Source organism: Schistocerca piceifrons, chromosome 3 (assembly GCF_021461385.2).
Source record: "Schistocerca piceifrons isolate TAMUIC-IGC-003096 chromosome 3, iqSchPice1.1, whole genome shotgun sequence".
Taxonomy (NCBI): domain Eukaryota; kingdom Metazoa; phylum Arthropoda; class Insecta; order Orthoptera; family Acrididae; genus Schistocerca; species Schistocerca piceifrons.
Genome location: NC_060140.1, coordinates 611,942,233 through 611,965,422, shown reverse-complemented (window position 1 = coordinate 611,965,422; position 23,190 = coordinate 611,942,233).

Sequence of the window (23,190 nt, the reverse complement as noted above, 5' to 3'; positions counted from 1 at the left end):
ACGTTTTTCCACTGTTCAATCGTCCAACTTTTACGCTCCTTACACGAAGCGAGGCGTCGTTTGGCATTTACCGGCGTGATGTATGGCTTTTGAGCGGCCGCTCGACCATGAAATCCAAGTTTTCTCATCTCCCACCGAGCTGTCCTAGTACTTTCAGTGGAACCAGGTGCAGTTTGGACTTCCTGTGTGATTGGATAGATGTCTGCCTATTACACATTACGACTCTCTTCATCTGTCGGCGGTCTCTGTCAATCAATAGACGAGGTCGGCCTGTACGCTTTTGTGCTGTACGTGTCCCTTTCCGTTTCCACTTCATTATCACATCGGAAACAGTGGGCCTAAGGATGTTTAGGAGTGTGGAAATCGCGCGTACAGATGTACGACACAAGTGACACCCAATCACGTGACCACGTTCGAAGTCCGTGATTTCCGCGGAGCGCTCCTTTCAGCCCTCTCACGATATCTAATGACTACTGCGGTCGCTAATATGAAAAACGTATATTTTTGGGGTTTCAGGATACGTTCGATCACGTAGTGTAGATTGGATAGATGGGGCTTTGTGGTAAGTATTACTTTGCTGTGAAAGGGTGCAGTGTAGCTAATATAAGTAGGAAGTAATGCCCTTTATTAAATATACACCACTAGATTTTCTCCCTAAGTAGGGGAAACACGGGCAAACTAGCCTTGGTGGGTAAAGTTGCTATTGTGGTTATCATGGTATAAGTGTATATTTTTGTGTGTAGATTTGACCACTTATCAGTGGATAGTTATATATTTTTATTTTTATAATTATATTTTATGATTTTGGTTGGGGTGGCTTTAAATATTGTGGACTAGCATGATACTTTTAATTAACTTATACCGCGAAAACACTCGTACGGACATGGGCTGCCCCGAAATACGTACAATATAATATTTTTTAAACACAACACGCGACTCACCGCCTTCTAATAAATAGTCTGCGTGAGCGCTGCTATTTAGAAAATAAAATATGCGTATCCTTACGCAAACTTTAATTATTAATATGGGTCTCAGGGGGTATTGGTTATTTATGTACCAAACTACTCAAAGATTAACTAAGATATTGCAGAATGTAATGATTTTCAATATTTCTTGTTCATTATTTGCAAGGCAAAACTGGAGAGAATCTCATCTGCCGTTAGGCGGCCAAACTCGAAACATACTGAACTCATTCAGTTTTCTAAATATTAATAAACGAAATCTATTTTTACTCTGTTAACTGTGAGACTATTGTAATATCAAGGTAGAGAAACCTCTCACATTTACATTTAATATTATGACATGAAATTTTAATTAAATAATACAATCAGCGTAGTGGCCGACTAAATCCTGCTAGGGGATATGAGCTCCCTGCACTACGAAGTTCTGTAAAAACTTTGTTAATTATAATTAATGGTTGCAATCATGAGAGGAGACAACTAAGTCAATAGTACACACTTTCTAATAACAATTCCTATTATATTTTTCAAAATACAGTTAAAACTTACGTTAATTATCAGACAGCACTACAATGGCGGCCTACCGCTAGACGAAACAAAACAGGAGAGCTCGTTCAATTAAAGCATTGTCTCTGATCTTCCTAGCCTATGTTACAGAGAGATTATACAAAAGAACTGCGTTTTGTTAATTACATCGATATTTGTGTTTTTATAATAATAATTTACAATCTTTACTATTTGTTATACACCGCGCAGACGTACTCAGTCTTTAGATTATTTATGGTTCACACATCTCATAAAAAAAACTTCTTTTCCTTTTCTCCAAATGTCCATTTATGTGGCGTACCGTCACAGGATCCAGAGGGCTATGTGGGAAATGCATTAGTTTATTCTCCCTGGAAGGCGCAGTCACTCCTTGAATAATTTTTGTGGATTTTATTTACCTGATGCAAGGTATGTGGTTACTTTGTGTATTTATTGTGGAGAGGGAACGTGACTGACGTATTTTTCACGAAATTGTGTTGAAAGCGTCGTATTTTGATTCTATAAACCTACTTTAGTTACCGGTATTAAAGGATGTACAGCTTTTGCGTAATGGCGTCGATATGGGCTTAGCGGCGGTGGCTTCTGGCCACTTCGTGTAGGGGAAGACGTAACAGCAGTGGCTCAAAGAAGGGCTCCCGGCGATTCTTATAGCAAGTCTTTGTAAGACTTTGTAAGAAGCAACAAATAAAGAAAGAAGAAATACAAAGTAAAAAGACGGGAAAACGGAAAGCAGCCAAAGAGAAGAAAGGCAGAAAAAGGAAAATACGAAGAGCAGGCTGGCTCTGAGCACTACGGGACTTAACATCTATGGTCATCAGTCCCCTAGAACTTAGAACTACTTAAACCTAACTAACCTAAGGACAGCACACAACACCCAGTCATCACGAGGCAGAGAAAAATCCCTGACCCGCTGGGAATCGAACCTGGGAACCCGGGCGCGAGAAGCGAGAACGCTACCGCACGACCACGAGCGAAGAGCAGGAAACATAACCATAGAAGAGCTCTTTTTGAAGACAGCGATGAAGACAGAGGGTGCACGTATTGCGAAGAAAAATTATCAGATTCAAGGCGAGAAGAGCAGTGGGTTTTATACCAGCTGTGCTCCATCTGGCCCCAAGAGCTCTGTACAGGAGTTGAGGAATACAGTTTGACTTTCATCTGTACAAAGAGCAGATAATTTAATTTGCATCTGTGTTACAATAAAATATATTTAGTTCTTTGTTACAATTGTTTTTATCCCTCAGTTCTGAGGTTAAAACTAAGTGCCCACTTTGCCTTCTCATGTCGAGCAAAGTGACCATTTTGCCTCTATGAAAAACTGAAATATTAAACCAATTTTCTGATTCTAAAGTAGCTAAACTATTCGACATTATACTTCAATAGCTGCATCTGATAATCACTCATATCCATGCATTTACGTCTATCGCTGCTTAGCTTAAAAAAATAGAAAGACCTTAGCCTGACTATTTTTCCCGTGTCTGCGCCAGTTGTTTTGGGGTGGAGACTCTCAGTATATGTACAAAGAACATGCGTGTTGCTGATCGTAACACCTGACTATGATTACAGATCTCTGGTCATGAACGAAATGTTTTGATCTTGTGTCAAAATAAAATTGTCTGCAACATTATTCATCGTATTAAAAATTGTGTTCCATAAATGCTTGTGACACACACACGAAGCAGTGACACCAATACAAATGGTCCAGTCAATAATGTTAGAAGCCCTATGAGGCTGTTCGCAGATGATGTAGTTGTCTATTAGACTGTAGCGAATTACAGGGAGTTGCTGAGGATTTATGGCTAGTACAGGGACTGGGCGTTTACACTGAAGGAAGTAAATGCACCGCAATGCACGTAAATGGGCCAAGAAACTAAACTATGACAAATCACTAGTAACAAACGTTAAATACTATTGCATATAGCAGTTGGATATAAAGTCAGAATTTGAAACTGGTCGGTAACCTACCAATGATTGCAACACTTGCTGGCGATGAAATGGCTGGGTGTGGCCGTGTGCCCACATTTATTTTCAAAGTGCAGAAGGATGTCCAGCTGCGATCTATTTCGTAGAAGCTGGAAGTCCTTTTGATTTCAGCACCCTTTGTGGCTGCTGACCTAACCACTGGAAGGTCTTGTAGACATTGACACTCTCTGTAGCTATCACTGCGTAACTTTTGTGACTATTCACACAGAAAAATTGGAGGCAAAATAAACTAAAAAAAAATCCATCCGAACAGGCCTTGTAAGGCTCAACAGTACTTACCTACCACCGTATCATCCTCAGATGATAGGTGACACTGTATGTGGATATGGAGGGACATGTGGATAGCTCACCGCTCTCCCGGTCATTATATACTTTCGTGACTGGAGTGGGTACTTTTCAACCTCAACTCCTCTATATGCCTAACAATGGATGAGTGCTTCCTCCCCCCCTCCCCCTTTGCAAACAGCGCTCGGGAATGACACTGGCGGAAATAAAATTACAAGATAAAAAAAAAATAGTTTACCAGAATGAAGTTTTCACTCCGCTATGGAGACTGAAAATTCCTAGCAGAATCAATCTCGGGACCCTTGCATTTTGCGGTGAGTGCTCTGCAGATTTATTTTTTTCTGTGTGCTTTATAATCGTGTTTCTTCTTTTGGTAGATCAGGTCTATATGAATGCCTCATGAGTCCTCCCAAAGTTTATCGATGTTAACTTCCCTCAGTTGTTTATTACAGAGGTTGGTGAGCCCCCTGACCAGAAGTGCTGAGCTACCACGCCGACTGCTGGATGAACTATCTAAGTATAGCTCAATACCCATACTGAAAGATTTACTTCTGCCATTACCTCGAAGTTCTCGTGGATAATTCACAGAAAGAAATGAACTTCAGATGTATGGTTTAGCCACACGCTGGGTGGTTGTGGAGTGTGCACTGATATGATATTTTGCGAAAACAGACATAATGTCTGAAGGGATAACCGCAACCAGTGGTTTTACAATGTTACTTATAATCCGTCTTCATTGCAAAATGTTTATTCATATGACCGGTTTCGGTTCCTCTAGAACCATCTTCAGATCTGATATTTTGGTTAGAGGACGCAGCATGTGAAGGTTGCTGTGTGTGGACGGGTTACTCCTCTAACCAAAATATCAGATCTGAAGATGGTTCTAGAGGAACCGAAACCGGTCATATGAATAAACATTTTGCAATCAAGACGGATTATAAGTAACAATGATATGAAATTTGCCTGGCTGATTAAAACTGTATGCCGGACCAAGATTGGAATTCCGGATATTTTTCTTTCACTGGTAAGTACCGTAGAGACTCAGAAAATGGCTCTGAGCACTATGGGACTTAACATCTATGGTCATCAGTCCCCTAGAACTTAGAACTACCTAAACCTAACTAACCTAAGGACAGCACACAACACCCAGCCATCACGAGGCCCGTAGAGACTCAGCTAACCGAGAAGACTCACGACCGGTCCTCAGATATTTACTTCTACCAGTAACCCATATTCTACCTTTCAAACCTCTTCATACCAGCACGCACTCTACTGTGGAGTGAAAATTCAGTTCTGGAAACGATCCCCCATTCTGTGGTTAAGCCAAACCTCCACAGCTTCTTTCTTCCAGGACTGCCAGTCCTGGACGTTACATAGTGGAACTTCTGTGAAGTCTGAAGATGACGTATTGGCGGAAGTAAAGCTGTGATAATGGGTCGAGAGTCGTACTTGGGTAGCTCAGTAATAAAGCTCTTGCCTGTGAAAGGCAAAGGTCCCCACTAGATCCGTGGTCTGGCACACAGTTTTAATCTACCAGGAAGTTTCAAATACTTGGTTTCCCGTTTTTCCATACTGATTGAGGACCCGTTTTATTTACACATCCTGTTTCAGGTTTCTAACATACAATTAATCTGCACTGTCAACAGCACAGGTTATGAGTGACGGCGAGAATAGTCATCCTAGACTCACAACTCTGCAGCTAACAGACAGTTCCATATTGCGCCTTGCCTGTTGTACCATCACTGTCACTGAGTAATAGAGTGGAAAACCGAAATTAAAAAATAGCGTCGCGCCACAAAGGATTCATCGGAATCGTACGGAAATCGGTATATGTACCGACGAACAAATGATTTTAATTTCAGGAAAATTTATTCAAGAGAAAGAGTTTCACATACTGAGCATGTCAATAACTTGTTGGTCCATCTCCAACCCTTATGCGAGCAGTTGTTCGCATTTGCTTTGATTAACTAAGTTTTTTAATATCCTCCTAAGGGATATCGTACCAGATTCTTATTAGAGTGTTAGATCATCAATATCCAGAGCTGGATGGAGGATTCTGCCCATAATGCTCCAAACGTTCTTAATTCGGGAGAGATCCGGCTACCCTGCTAGCCGAGGTAGGATTTGGCGAGCACGAGAGCAAGTAGCAGAAACTCTTACCATGTGCGGGCGGGCATTGTCTTGCTAAAATGTAAGTCCAAGATGGCTTGACATGAAGGGCAACAAACAGGGGCAAAGAATATCGTCGACATACCGATTTTCTGTAAGTATGCAGTGCATGAAAACCGAGCGGGTGCTGCTGTAAAAAGAAATGCCACCCCAGACCATCAGTCCTGGCGGGCGATAGTCAGGTTGGTATCCAACCGCTAGCCAGCTCGTCACCAGACAGTCTTCGGTGGTCATTGGGGCTCAGTTCGAGAGTGACAGATCGCTAAAGATAGTTATACTCCAGTCAATGATATTCCAGTTCGAAGACGTGCCTGGAGATGCCTCGTAGAGTGGTGAGATGCTAGCCTACTCGTCGCCCACTGCGCGACCCAAACATCAGCAATGATGACGTCGGGTGCCATTTGCTTTCACGGTGGGACCCCTGTCGTTGTCATCCGCGGCAGCCTTACAGCACAGCGGTACGCAGACAATATTCTAAGCCATGTTTGGTTGCCCTTCATAGTGAGCCATCTTGAGCTTACATTCCAGCAAGATAATGTCCGCCCCACCCACATAAGGCGAGATTTTCTAATGCTTGTATTTGTGCTTGCTAAACCCTATCTTGGCCAGCAAGGTCGCCGGATCTGTTCCCAACTGAGAGCGTTTGGAGCGTTATGGGCAGGGCCCTCTAACCATCTCGTGATCTTGGCGATCTAACGCGATAATTGGACAGAATATGGACGGTATCTCTCAGGACATCGAGCAACTCTAGCAACCAACGCCCAACTGAAAAACTGCTTATATAAGGGCTAGAGCTCGATTAACGCGTTATTGACTTGCTCAATTTGCGAAGCTCTTTCTCTTGAATAAATTATGCAGTTTTTCTGAAGCTATAATCTATTTTATGTCTGAACATGTACAGTCACATCTGCCGATTTCCCTCCCATTCGGATAAATCCTTCGTGGTACGCCGCTTCTTTTCATTTTTTTTTCTTAGAGTGTGTATGCCCCATATTTAGGAAGAATGGTCCCCAATCTGTGATAACTGCAAAGGAATTGCGTTACTGGATGCCACAAAATCCTATCGATGTGCCTATTAAACTAGCTGATTCCAATAACTGAAGAACTAATTGGCGATTAATAATAGGGTTTGCGCGGAAATAGGTCCGCATTAGATCATTTATTCACCTTAAGACAAATAAATGGGAAAGCGTGGCAATGCAATGCAGATTTTCACTATAATTATTCTGTATGCCTGCTATTATTATTATTATTATTATTATTATTACTCTTGTCAATAGCCTGTAATATTTGTGTCTGTAATTATACACAACTGGCCATTAAAACCAAGAGGAAATACAGATGATAAACGGGTATTCATTGGACAAATACATTATACTAGAACTGACATGTGATTACATTTTCACGCAGTTTGGGTGCATAGATCCTGAGAAATCAGTACCCAGAAAACCACTTCTGGCCGAAATAACGGCCTTGATACAGCTGGGCATTGAGTCAAACAAACCTTGCATGGCGTGTACAGGTACAGCTGCCCATGCAGCTTCAACACGATACCACTGTTCATCAAGAGTAGTGACTGGCGTATTGTAACTAGCCAATTGCTCAGCCACCATTGACCAAACGTTTTCAATTGGTGAGATCTGGAGAATGTGCTGGCCAGGACAGCAGTCGAACATTTTCTGTATCCAGATAGGCCCATACAGGACCTGCAACATGCGGTCGTACATTATCCTGCTGAAATGTAGGGTTTCGCAGGGATCGAATTAAGGGTAGAGCCACGGGTCGTAACACATTTGACATGTAACGTCCACTGTTCAAAGTGTCGTCAATGAGAACAAGAGGTGACCGAGACGTGTAACCAATGCCACCCCGGACCATCACGCCGGGTGATACGCCAGTATGGCGATGACGAATACACGCATCCGACGTGCGTTCACCGCGATGTCGCCAAACACGGATGCGACCATCACGATGCTGTAAACAGAACCTGGATTCATCCGAAAAAATGACGTTCTGCCATTCGTGCACCCAGGTTCGTCGTTGAACACAGCATCGCAGGCTCTCCTGTCTGTGATGCAGCGTCAAGGGTAACCGCAGCCATGGTCTCCGAGCTTATAGTCCATGCTGCTGCAAACGTCGTCGAACTGTTTGTGCAAATGGTTGTTGTCTTGTAAACGTCACCATCTGTTGACTCGGGGATCGAGACGTGGCTGCACCGTCTGTTACAGCCAAGCGGATAAGATGCCTGTCATCTCGACTGCTAGTGATACGAGGCCGTTGGGATCCAGGACGGCGTTCCATATTAGCCTCCGGAACCCACCGATTCCATATTCTGCTAACAGTCTTTGGGTCTCGACCAACGCGAGCAGCAATGTCGCGGTACGATAAACCGCAATCTCGATAGGCTACAATCCGACCTTTATCAAAGTCGGAAACGTCGCGTACGCATTTCTCCTCCTCACACGAGGCATCACCACAACGTTTCACCAGGCAACGCCGGTCAACTGCTGTTTGTGTATGAGAAATCGGTTGGAAACTTTCCTCATGTCTGCACGCTGTAGGTGTCGCCACGGGCGCCAACCTTGTGTGAATGCTGTGAAAAGCTAATCATTTGCATATCACAGCATCTTCTTCCTGTCGGTTAAATTTTGCGTCTGTAGAACGTCATCTTCGTGGTGTAGCAATTTTAATGGCCAGTAGTGTAATTAGCCTCATATGTTTGCGTAATTGAGGTGCAAGTAACCTTGAGACACGGAGATGCCTAGTACTGTTATCTTTAGTAAGAAATTTTGATTCAAACAATTAAACGGTAGATGCAAGGGTATGCAGGAAGGCCCCAAACCTACTCTGGTTTAAGTAATATTACATGAGTCATCATCATCATCTTGGACAGTTTCCAGCCACTGGCTGGGTCTGTCGGGAACACAAGCCTCTCCACCGTGTTCTGTCTTTCCACCATTCCCCCTCTTCCACCTTCGTCCAGTTCTCTCCTCTTCTCATCACACATTCCTTCACTCCCTTCACCCATCTATCTCTTGGTCTTCCTCTGGGCCTCTTCCCCTCCAGTTGCAGATCAAACATCCTCTTTGGAATTCTTCCCTCATCCATTCTCTTCATGTGTCCATACCACTGCAGTCTTGATTTTTCTATCCTGTCCTGTACTGGTTCCTCCTTTAGTCTTTCCCTCACATACAAATTTCGCAATCTGTCTCGTCTTGTTACACCCACCCTGCTCCTCTGGAACTTCATTTCACTAGCCTGTATTCTACTTTTGTCGCTTTTGTGCATTACCCATGTCTCACTTCCGTATGTCAATATGGGGACAAAGTAGGTTCGGTATATAATTCCCTTGGATTTCTGTGGCACCTCCTTGCTCCAAATAAGCCCCCTAATGCATTTGTAGAACTGCCCTGCTTTTCTGCATCTTTCATTTATTTCCATTGCGTTTCCCCCCTTACTTTCAATCACGCTTCCCAGGTACTTGAAGTTCTCTACCACTTGTAGTTTTTCCCCTCCACAAGTTATATCCACATTTGGCCTATTCTTCTTCCTTGTTGTGACGATTATTTCACTTTTCTTTGCAGAGAAATGCATTCCATATTGTGCTGCCGTTGCCTCCCATGCATCTAACTGCTCTTGCACCTCCTTCACGCAATTTCCCCATAACATCAGGTCATCGGCAAAAAGCACTGCTTTCATTTTATGATCTCCAATTGCATCTGATACTTGCTGTAGGATTTCATCCATAACAATAATAAACAATAAAGGCGAAAGTGCACTTCCCTGTCGCAGCCCATTTTCCAGCTTGAACCATGCAGTACGTTCCCTCCCCACTTTCACACAACTCTCACTTCCCTCATACATTTTTCTGACTTTTCGTGTAATCTCTTCATCTATCCCTTTTGCGTTCAGCACATCCCAGAGCTTGTCCCTACAGATACTGTCATACGCCTTCTCAATATCCAAAAAGGCCATGATTAAGTCCTTCCCGTACTCATAGTGCCTTTCCTGCAGTTGCCTTACCGCAAATATGAGGTCCGTTGTTGATCTTCCCGGTCTGAAACCGTACTGCTCCTCTTGCAGTCTACTTTCAATACTGCTTCTTATTCTCTTCTCCAGCATCTTTTCATAGATTTTTCCACAGTGGCATAGCAGGGTGATTCCTCTGTAGTTCTCACATCTCCTTTTATCCCCTTTCTTGAAGATCGGGACTATAATTCCTTTCTTCCAATCCTCAGGAATTCTGTTCTCCTTCCACACCACCCTCAGCACTCTACTTCTCCTGCTGCTCGTATCATATCCACTGTTACTTCGTCCCAACCTGGTGCCTTGCCCCCCTTTCATCCTCTTTATGGCTTCTTCCACTTCATTCCAAGTTAGATCATCAATTTCCCCACTATTATAATCGTCTGCTGCCTTAGGCTCTCCATCGCTGTTAGTTACCTGCTTGGCAGCATTCAACAGATCTTCAAAGTACTCCTTCCAAATCTTTTTGAGCTCATGCATTTCCTCCACAACTCTTCCATTATTATCCATGATCCTCAGGCACTCGCTTCTGTCATTCCTCTTATTTCTTACCATGGTGTAAAGTACTTTTTTGTTCCCTTCACTGTCCTCTTCTAACATTCTTGTCCATTTTTCCATCCACTTCTTCTTCTCCGCCCTTACTATGGTCTGTGCCGCTTTCTTGCTTTCCTTATATTTTACCCTAGCTTCCTCTGTTCGGGTCTGGAACCATTCTCTGAAGGCTTTGTTCTTTCGAAGTACTGCCTCTTTACATATGTTGTTCCACCATGGGGTTTCCCTACTTCTCCTCTTTGTGCTAGTTCTTCCGCACACAGTCTCAGCTGCCTCAACTAGAGCCCTCTTAAAATCGCCCCATTCTTCTTCCACTGTTCTCTGATCTTCCTTTGGCAGCTTCTTCCTGATCAGTGTCTGGTACTGGGTCCTCCGTTCATCCTCTTTCAGCATCCATGTCTTCAACCTTTTCTCCTGTATATCTGTTGCCCTCCTATCTTTTTTCTCTCTTAGGGTGGCTACCAACAGCCGATGGTCGCTGTCTAAGGCCTCAGATGGTATGACCTTAACATCTGTGAGGCTGCTCATCATCTGCCTATCCACTAGTACATAGTCTACTACTGAAGTTTGGGACCAGTCCCCACTGTACCAAGTTATTTTGTGACTACTCCTCTTCTTGTACCACGAATTTGCGATCGCCAGCCCATTCCTCTTGCAGAATTCCAGCAACAATTTTCCTTCTCTATTTCGGTTCCCCCAGCCCTCTGGTCCCATTATCTCCTCGAATCCTTTCCTGTCTGTGCCAACATGTGCATTGAGGTCCCCTATTATAATCTGATTTCCTCCATTTAGCTGCTTTTGCATGTCATCTTCAAATTCCTCCTTCTCCTTTTTTGTACACCCCACCTGTGGGGCATATGCTTGGATGATTTCAATGCTTTTTCCTTTCACCCGTACTCTGGCTTTTATCATTCGATCATTGATACCTTCCACCTCCTCCTGCAGACCCTCTCTGACCACTATTGCCACTCCATTTCTTCCCCTCTCATTCCCTATCCAGTACAGTTTACATCCTTTACTTAGTGGTTTTTCACCAACTCCTCTCCACCTAGTCTCAGCAAGTCCCAAGATGTCCAATTTCCTCCTTTCCATCATTTCTACAATTTCTTCTAACTTCCCAGTTAGAGTCCTTACGTTTAAGGTGCCCAGCCGTAAACCATCTCGTAATCCTTTTCCATTGCTTGGTCCGTTTCCTTTAAATCCGTTCCGTGATCCGAGGCATGTTCCCTTTTTGAAAGCAGTTGATTTATCCACTACTGGCTTGCTAGGCCTATCGCAGCTTCACCAGAGCCCCGTTAGCCGTCACGTTTCAGGGTTCCCATAGGGCCTTCTCAGCTACCGTAGCGGTCCTGGGGCACACGAAGTCCCCGCTGTACATCGCCCCTAAAGGCAATCCCCTACTTTGTGCCGTTGCCCATCTCCCACGACTTGGACGAGGGGTTGGACTTATGGGAGACAATATTACATGAGTAAATGAATAAAAATACTTACACATCTCCTAACATAGCTCTGAAACGGTCATGAATTCCGTACAAGAGGTGTCCCAGATGAAGGCGTTGTGTTACTACATGTTATGTGAAATCTTAACTCTTGCATGTTTCATAGGTATCATTGACAGACATTTTAGAAAGGGGCTTAGAGAGTTAATTGCCAACAGCTACATTCTGAAAGCCTTCCAGTTGGCATTCGTAAGAACTGTGTTACAGAATTTCTTGACTTAAAACAGGTGACGTTAGTTTACCATACAGGTTAAATTAGAACATGCAAAACATTGTGTCTATAGCTGTCGTTTAATAATAGAGGGTTCCCGCTCAATGGACCGGTTGTATTACGCTCTGGGTTCTTCCGAGCCGTCAGCGCCACACAGCAATCTCCGAGTCATACTCGGAAAGTACGGTGTGCGGAGTCCTAACCAGATTACGTAATTTAGTTTTTCTCAGAGTTCCCTAAATCAGTGCACCTGGAAGCTAAGATTGTTACAGAGGACATCAGTCTGCTCTTTGTTGTCCATTGCGTTTTGAACGGTTCCCTATAGTATTGTTAAAATATAAACAACTGAAATAGATAAAGGCTATCTACTTCCCGAATGTATTTTCGTTGTCTCTATTTGCTTTGTTATTGCTCGCGTAACAACTAATATATGAGACAAAATTTGCTGCTACAAAATGAGCCCTGAAACACCTTTTAAGGATGCTGTGCTGTGACTTTCTTTGGATCATTAATTTTCAACAAAACAAAATATATTATGTTCTTATTATTCTGGATCTGGCTTTCTATTAAATGAACATTGTTTTGTTACTGTAACTGGCTATAAAGTTCAACATATCTTCAAGCTTACTTTACAGTTTTTGAAAAGGTTACTGAAAATTATTTCGTTATCAATACTGATGTTACAGTACGCAATGTTTGCTCAACATCAAAATTTTGCAGTGGGTTTTTGTTAACAGTAAAACACCAATAAGTACCAAGACTAACACGAGAACATGAGACTATTATCAGAGAAAAAGATGTTTTTACTATAACGTTTGCCACACCAGAACTGCGCACAGCAAGATTTCTTTTATGTTATGAAGGTAAATTATCTTTTTGCACTGTTAATAATATATCATCCGCAGCCCTGCAATTCCGAAAGCTGAAAGAAACAATTTCATTTCACTATTACCTGTCCACTTCTTTGCGGTATGATTGGTTTCATTTAATGGAGCCTGAATGCGCCGCGGCAGCGGCTCGTTCGTTCGTAGCGCAGCTCTGCACCACGAATAATATTTAAATAGCTGAAAATGTTTTAAAAGGATGGGATAAAATACCAGGCAAGCTTCTTACAAATCATAATGCAAGTTTTCACTAAGTAACTCTATTCAAAACATTTAGACAGATTAAATTATTACACACCTTTACAAAAAAGTACCTAATGGCGTCCTTCTCTCAATCTTGACAAAAGAATGCGACACAGGCATACAATATAGCGTCACAGGCTCTTCCTACTCACGTAACTCCAAGAAGACGACAGAGAAATTAATGATCGGTCACTACTATTTACAATCGTGACATATTCTCATCTTTGTTTGATATTTAGTAAGTATCGTCTGTGGCGGTTTCAGTACTCGCCGACACATATATTACCTTTAAAAAAATCGATACGTAATTCTATACAGGAATAAAACATGGCACATAATGGTTTCTCTTTATTACATAAAGTTCACAAAATCGTTGTCCACGCAATTACAATCATCCAGTTCAATTAATCTTTCTCCATTTTACCACATATGTGTTTTGCTAGGAGACTTTACAGTACCTTATTCTTTGCGAACCCTTTGGCATTGCAAATGAAACACGGATTATTAATTCATTGAATGAAACATTCTGCAGAATAAACCAAAGAGATGTATAATCTGCTGTATGGAAGTAAGATTCGGTTCAAACAAAATCAGAAGACAAGGAAGACTTCAAAGAGCACATTTGGCATTTTTCAGAAGAACAGCATCGTGCTCAAGAGTACGTCTCTATAAATTCTGCAAATGAGAGAATACGCTACGCAACAGATTTAAAACGACACTTTCTTGAAACCCCGTAATTCCAAGCACTGTGACGCTTACGTTTGAAATTCGGTTCAAGGGTGCGTACAACCATATTCTATAATAGTGCAAAAGCGTGGCTCCCTTGGGATCGACCACGCATCAGATGGCAAGCTGTCGACACATGAAAAAAAAAAGGCCGTAGCTTAGAAGTTCATGTTGCCATCAAAGGCGTCAGTGAAACCACTCTTTCCTCTATGACCTTGATTCCCACACATTTAGCGACCCAAAACGACAATTTGCAGTTCTGTGGGCAACAGGAAGACGTTCTTCACAACCTTCGACACTACTGGGACCTTCGGGCGTTTCAACGCTTCTCTAAGGAAACTGCGGGGCGGCGCCCTTATCGAACATGATCGCACCCGTTTGGAGCGCAGCGTGACCTCAAATTTTGCTCTCTCATACAGGTTGGAACCACTAGAGACAGTTCGACGCAGTTTGAATGTGATCCGAACCAGCAGAGTGTGCTTTTGCTTCATCATCCCTCCTATTTTCGCTTGCGTCCTCCTGTGGCGTGACCGCAGTAGATTTGGGGGGGGGGGGGGGGAGGAGGGGGAGGGAGGATGGGGCTGTAGGGGCAACATTGACACAGTCGTGAATAATTGGTCTTTCGAAGTCTCATTAGTTTGGCAAAATCATCGCTGCCTACTCGCCTTTGTTGGGCACCTGAAAACTGTACCTGTACAGAGAGACCCGTGAGGATACGCTGCTGCTCTTGCGCCTGATAGCAGGCAATGTGCAGTTAAAAGGAGTCGAATGGGTTGCCGGTCTTCAAGCGGCTAGGATTTCGTCTGTATGTGTGGGTAGAATTTTAAAACTTTCAATAAAGATGGGCAGGTGTCACCGAGCGTTTTGTCGAGCTGGTGGGGTCTTACGGGGACTTTCTGCCAATTTATTCAAGCATTTGTCAGTGTCTCAAACTACATGATCACGATACAGTATCACACAAAACAGGAGTGCTGAGAAAGCATAAGCACCCTTAGCTATTTCGGATCATTTTCATATTTCGTCGAACGTTCCTCAACGATCCCTATGGGTTCCAACCTGTACACAGAGCGAAAACTGCGCTCCAAATGGGCGCGATCATTTTCAATGGGATGCAGCCCCACAGTGTGCCTAGACAAGAGTTGAAACACTCGATCAATTATCAAAGGTTGCGGAGAATGTCTCCGTGCTGCCCATCGTACTGCAAACTGTTTTGGACTGCGAAAAGTGTGGGAATCTACGGCCCAGGGGGAAAAAAAGTGTTTCGTTGGTGCCCTTTACGCCACCCCCTGTGGCCTTTTCATGCTGATCCTGAGTCGAGGTTCTGACTTCCATCAGAGGGGCGTCAAGAGAAGTGGTGAAACGTGGGGAAGAGGGGGTGCAACGACCTTCATGTTGTGTAACACATCTACAGTGGCGTTTGTCAGAATTGTGGTGAAGTCTATTATCAATGAGACATCATTAACCCACAATACATCTCACATGAGTTTCTGAGCTGTGGTCTTCTTTTGGCATTTTTGACACCTTGCTGTTTGAAGCGTAGTCGGTCCCGAGTGTGCCAAGTTTTTGCACCGTTACAGAGGAAGGTCGTACGCATACCCTTGAACCGCATTTAAATCTTAGACGACGCGATGGGTAGGAATCAAGTAGTTTAAAAAAGTGTTCATTTAATTATGTGGTGCAGTGTATTTCAAATACAAAATACCAGCATAAATTTATACTATATGTTGATTGTATTTAATCCAGATCTTGTATTTTTAAGGAAATACGCCTAATTCTTAAATGAATTGTGTATAGTGGTATAATTCAACGATGACGTACTAGAGATTAAAGTTTCTGTGCTCCACACTCTGTTTTTGCTACGGTTTGTTTGCTCTTACAGTGTATCCTCCATTACCCCCGCTAGCACCAAGTGAACTACTGCTATCATAAGCACATGTCTGATATCATCTTAATCTTTCATTTCTCTATATAATTATTCTAACATTCTGCGTGGTGTCTGTTGTTCTATGTCGTGTCTCCCTACCACTATCGCGCAACGACTCTCTGAGCGTGTTTTTCAGGGAATTGACTAGTCTGAACCTGGGACCTGTTGCTGGTAAGGAGACGCCAGACCACACATGACATGTAGAGTTCAGAAGAGTTCAGTCAGACTAGCGATGATATAACCAAATACTTAATGATTTCAGCATCAGCTCCACTGGACTCCCTGTAAAAGAATCTTAATACTAACTAAATTTAGTGGAAGGGGTTCAAGGCTTTTAGTTAGCTGGTAAAATAACGTCGAAAAAGCAGTTAAGTTTACTATTGGAAATTTTATTCCACTCACAAAACATTGTTTGTAAATTGCACTATTGATAAAAGGAAATTTTTTAATACAGGATGATAAAAACCAACTGCGTTCAACAAAAATGTGAACGAATATTCCCTGAATGGGTTTCCAAGTTCTACAATGGATCAAAGGATGATCTATGCCATATCACATCTATAATCTAGGTTTAAATTAAGTTTCACTAAAGAGAAAACTATCAAAATGGTCTACAGTGACCCTCAATTATCTTTAATTACTTATCTAACTCGTCGTAAATTACAGTGGGTGATGTGGCTTCTAAATAATTATATAACACAAAAATCATCGTGCTTCAGATTTTAACTTATGTAGCAAATGTGAATACCATGAGCTTCAATTGACGACCGACACTAGTATTACGTAAAAAGGGGATGTAACAGATGAGACTTCTGCAGTTCTGAGTGAAGGCTTATGCGCTCAAAAATGCGGCATCGTGTGCGTTCATTACCTTGTCAGTGTTCGTCAGGGGGCGGCGGCCAGCGCAGCTCCATACAGCTCGCCGTCTCCGAATCTACTCTTTTCTAACTTCTCCTTACTACAATTTACCGAAGTTGGTTTAAAAAAAACTATCTGGCTGTGTTTTCATCTGACCAATCAGGGTCTCAAGGTTAACCTTAAGCTCCGCCTACAAAAATTCTGTTAACCAATCCAATGAGAAACGTTATAGTTTTCGTGGGGGGGGGGGGGCAATGTTTTTAAAGTTTGCAACGTAACAGAGATGCGAAAAAGTCTCACGCGAAGACTTGCATCTGGCGTGGTCCTTTTAGTGTTATCGTAAGATCTATATTGTTCTTCTGGAGGGCTCTAGCTTTTAACATGGGCTGGGGGGTGGTCCTAGCGGTTACTTTTCGTGGTGGGGCAATGTTTTTTAAGTTTGCAACGTAACAGAGACGCGAAAAAGTCTCACGCTAAAACTTGCGGCTGGTGTGGCCCTTTTAGTGTTATCGTAAGATCTGTACTGTTCTTCTGGAGGGCTCTAGCTTTTAACGTGGGCTGGGGGGTGGTCCTGGTGGTTAGCTGGAACATGGGTGTCCGTCCCTTATTGTAGGGCCTTCTAGCTTAACACGGTTCTGCTCTCAGTTTCTGTTCTCGTTTCTCCCCTCGGAACTGCGTCTGTCTCACGGTGGGAAGGTATGACATGCATTTAGGCATTCTTGTGTTAGTCTGTGGTATTCCATTTGATCACTCGTTACTCGTATTACTTTGGTTAATTTAATGTCACGATTCATTCGGAGCTATGTGACATACTATTGGATTTGCTTATCATGTCAGGGTTTTTATGGAAGGTGTTGGATTTGCCTGACACCTTACACTATTAGTCATACATTTCCCTCCTCAGAACTTAGTTCATTATTGGAGCCACAGTATCACTCAGCTTTAAACAAGAAATGTCTTCGAGAATGTTGACCTGGAAATATTTCTTTGTCCGCAAAGTAATTAGTTTTTGCAGTCAGAAAGCGTACTCGGAGAAATGTCGCTGGTAACAAGATAATCTGTAACGAATTACCACCACCCTCCTACGGCCTATTCTCCTGACTGTATCAGAGTGGATTACGCTAACTTTCTCTGTGCTGACTTTAGTACTCCCTTTCAGCGTTGGTATGGAGTGCGACAGCGGTACAGTGGAAGCACTGGCGACTGATGGGCTACTAATCTGCTCGCGCTGCCATCGACACTCCACATGTCTCATATCTGTCACAAGTAAAGAGGATAGTTTGCTCCACAGAGGCCAGTCACAATTTAACAGGACTGCCTGTCGTTACTGCCTACAGCGAAACAGGTACATCGGATTTCAGAATCGGTTTTGTGCTTCGCTTCCGCTTAAGACTCTGTACAGATTGCTTATCGACAGACGTCAGTTTTTTCTTCCGCTATCGCTTGAAGTTTTGATTTTCGTATAGTGGCTAGCTTACTGCGACCTACGTATCAGATATTTTTATCAAATGTGATATGAAACGTCCCCTTCGGAAAGTTATGTATTACTGTGCTGGTAAACCTCTTACGTTATTTGTTTTACAAACAGCTGAGCAAAACTGAACGTACTCGGACATTTCTCTCTTTACTTATTCTGATCATCGCTAAAGTGGCACACAATATTTTTAGCGCAACGCAATCAGACTTTCAATATCCCCGCAAAAGAATGGCCCTAACTAACAATAACCTAGACCTTTCATGAATCACTCACCTCACAAAAATCTTAGTTACTCGAACTACTGCAATACAACGAGCGCCAACACTGCCAGCTAAATAAAAGATTCTAACTACGGAAGGCACTAACTACTGATAGGCATAGTTAGCAAATGAAATATTTTGATAGAGAACAAACAATGTATTTACCTTAATAGTGTTTAAAATTCATAATATATCAGTTCATGACATCCAGTCTTACAAATTTCCTTTTTCTGACGAACATACGTCCAGATCGTCCGCTCTCAAAACTGTGGCATCTCCTCCCCCAAACACCACTGCTGGCCGCTCACATCCAATTGCACAACGCTAAGCGCTGTTCACATCCAGCTGCCCCACACTACAATAGCGAATATTCCAACAATGCCAACCAGCAACAGACTGCACACAGCACAGTTACAGTCTAACATAACAGTCGCGACACAGCCTCGATTTTGTTGCCTTCAGCGCCAGCAGTGCTCCAAGCGGCCGGTAGGTTGAACTGTGAGTTCGGCGCGATCGTGAAAGCGAATAGTGATTGTTTATTTTGATTTATACAATGGTTTTTACCATCGGGAGCGTTTGTAGCGCAATAAATTGCAGCAGCAATAGGAAAAAGACACCACAGCTGTCTTTTTTAGGTTTCCTAAGGATCCTGAGAGGTATATACCATCATGTTACTAAACTGTATCGTCAGGATTCATTTGCAAATGTATGTGTATAAATCATGAATGTTTCGTTTTAGGAGCAAAAAAATGGCTAGTTAATAGCAGACGAGAATACCTTATGAAGAAAGACCCGGTTTACCTGTATAATAATATTAGGCTTTGTTCGCTACATTTCGAACAAAACCAGGTCATGAACGCAGACAATAACAAACTCGTGTGGATTGCAGTATCCCCACTGTTTGACATTCCTAATAAGCCACCTCAACTGACGATAAAGAAGAAACTGCCACAAAGATTCGACAGTCAATCTAAAGGTGTAAAACAGTCCTATGACACAGAAGCAGCTAGTTCAACTCTCCATTTATTAGTGCCAGATTCGTGAGAATCATCAACACAAGACCTGCTTTGACGATGAAGTGGTTAGATTAAGTGCAGCTGTTCGTGTCTTACAAAAGCGTGTGAAGTGTCAGAATGTTCAGATCGCTAGACTTCGAGCGAAACTATTATGGGACAAGGAAAGTGCTACAGACAGATTGTTTGAAAATTATTCAAATATTTTGTTTTTCGTGAAATGTAATGTAATCAGCTCATTATGTTTTCAGCATATTTCTCCCACTATTTGTCAGTTGCTTGTCCCACTTAGAATAATATGAAGATGAAGGTCGTGGAAACAAGTGACAATGACAAACACAGTAGGCCTACATAGCGATAAACGAGCTGTCCATCGCTTTTGCATGTAGAGGTACATGTCTGTGCTTCTTACATGTGAATCTGTGTGTTTATATTCTTTTGATATCAACGTGGTAAGCTGCAATTCTGTCCAATGTCACAAGTGTTTCTTCATGAATGTGTTGTAGCTTGCCACTCTATTCATGGTTTTTGTCCATACTTGCGCTTATTTTAGAATCAATTTTAGAAACATATATGCCTTCTGATACTACACAAACTCTTGGAGGCAAGAAACTAACTCGAATAATTCGGAAATTACGTAGGAAATGGATGCAAACAAACATTATGCTTACGACGCGTCTGACGTTCACCTTACCTGCCACTCTGAGCGCTAGTGTCGCTCCATCTGTCAAACGGCAACAACTTTTACAGCAGTGAGTGTCGCGACTGTTATGTTGGACTGTGGCACAGTCAGTGATTTTCATACAGAGCGTTACGTGGCGTTACCAACATAAAAACCTAAACAGCCTACTTACAGTAATATGTAGCTTCCAGCGGATCACTGTTCTTGATTTAAATAAATTAGGGTAGATGATGACATTACACGTACTGTTCTGTAAGTCGTAAATGATCATTGAGGTGAGCTTCCGTTTCATATAAATGACAATTGAATTACTGCATTCAACTACATGTTCTAGTTTTAAGAACATAGTCTTCCGCGGCCGGTGTCACAATGATTAAAATTCTTCTGGGTATTATGCCGTGTTATTGCTAAAAACTAACAACAATAATCAACTAAAACCGACGTTTCGCCCGAATTGCAACGGCCTTTCCTCAGGGCCCTGTTAGTTTTTAGCAGTGACGCGGCATAATACCCAGAAGAATTTTAATCACTATGTTCTTGTTGTTAGTGTTTAAGTATGCCTTCTGAGGGAAGAAGATACCTTCTTCAGGTTCAGTGCAACGGATATACGTTAATAGTTTTTCTCCACTAATATACATCCAACATCACGTCTTTGTCAACTGTCCCCAGATCATTAAAAGTTGTGTACAAACGTTACAATATAGTCTCAATGTGCTTTTGTCTTATTTCAACGTACACGACAGCCTAATAGTGCACGTGCAGCTCTACATGCAGAACAGTATCATTAAGAGTTCAGTGGGAATCCCACAGTTAAATGCAGAGGAGAGAGCGAATAGGTGGAAGCAGTACACTGAAGGCCTGTATGATGGAGAGAACATGTCTGATGACATGACAGAAGAAAAAACAAGAGTCGACGCGGAATAGATAAGGGAGGATAAGTATAATAATTTAAAAGAGCTTTAGAAGACTGAAGATAAAATAAGGCAGAAGGCGTAGATAACAATCCAACGGAATTTCTAAAATAATAGGAGGACGTGGAGAAACGTCATCTGCAGAGATACGAATATTGCAAGAGCTGATAAGTGTGAGAATTATTGCACTATCAGCTTAAGAGCTTATGCTTCCACGTTGCTGACAAGAGTAATATACAGAAGAAAGAAAACAGAACTGAGGATTTGTTGGATGACAGTCAGTTGGCTTATGAAATGTAATGGTACCAGAGCTGCAGTTCTGAGATTGAGGTTGATTATGGAAACAGTCCTGAAGAAAAATCGGGATACCTGAAAAAAGCGTTAGAAAGTGTAAACTGGTGCAAGATGTTCTAAATTCTGAGAAAAACGGGTACAAGCTATAGGGAAAGACGGGTAATATACAATACGCTTAAGAACTAGGGGGGAATAATAAGAGTGGAAGACAGTACGAAGTGCTCGGATTAAAAAGGATGTAAGACAGGGATATAATCTTTCGCTCCTTTCGTTCAGTGTATACATCGAAGAAGCAACGACGGAAATAAAAGAAAGGTTCAAGAGTGGTATTAAAATTGAAACTGAAAGGATATCAATGATAAGATTAGCTGGTGGCATTGCTATCCCTAATGAAAGTGAAGGAGAATCACAGGATCTATTGAATGGAACGAACAGTCTAGTAAGTACAGAATAGAGTTTAAGAGTAAATCGAAGAAAGAGGAAGTGATGAGAAGTAGCAGTAATGAGAACAACGAGAAAATTAACATCAAAATCGAAACTTCCTGGCAGATTAAAACTGTGTGCCGGACCGAGACTCGAACTCGGGACCTTTGCCTTTCGCGGGCAAATGCCCTACCCCGTCCTCACAGCTTTACTTCTTCCAGTACCTCGTCTCCTACCTGTGAGGACGGGACGTGAGTCGTGCTTGGGTGCTCAGATGGTAGAGCACTTGCCCGTGAAAGGCAAAGGTCCCGAGTTAGAGTCTCGGTCCAGCACACAGTTTTAATCTGCCAGGAAGTTTTATATCAGCGCACACTCCGCTGCAGAGTGAAAATCTCGTTCTGGAAACATCAAAATTGATGATTACGAAGTAGATGAAGTTAAGGCATCCTGCTACCTTGGCAGCAAAGTAACCCACGATGCATGGAGGTAGGAGGATATAAAGAGCAGACAAGCACAGGCAAAAAAGGCGTTCCTGGTCAAGGTAAGTCCAAATACAGACCTTAATTTGTGGAAGAAATTTCTGAGAATATACGTTTGGAGCACAGCACTGTTTTGTAGCGAAACATGAACTGTGAGAATACCGGAACGGAGGAGAATCGAAGCATTTGAGTTGTGGTGCTACAGAAGTATGTTGAGAATTAGGTAATGTTGAGAATAAGGTAACGAATATGGAGGTTCTACGGCGAAGGGGCAGGATCGTAGGACATATGTTACATTAGGGAGTAACCTCCATGGTACTAGAGGGAAATGTAGAGGGGAAAACTGTAGAGGAAGTGATAGAGTGACTGGAATACATCCAACAAATAATTGAGACATAGAGCTACTCTGTTATGAAAAGTGTGGCACAGAACTGAGAAGAGATAGAGAGAGAGATAGAGAGAGAGAGAGAGAAAAGGGAGAAAGCAGAGGGAGGTTATAGGGGCATCATTGAGTTAAAATTCAAACTCATGCGTAGCAATGGGAGACAAGTAGGGGCTTTCGAAAAAAGTTGTATTCTAAGATACTTTCCCTGGACATTTTTCCGCCGGTGCACTTTTCACCGCGAAATGCTAGGGATTTCTAAGGCAGTGCTCGTTAAAACAGTCTCGTATCATCGGCACTGAACACTTCCTTTGGGTCATAATTCGAAATTATGTTGCGCAGTATTGTCTTCCATTCCATTGCTTGCGCATCCTTAGCTCCCCTTCCAGTTCATTCCACACGAT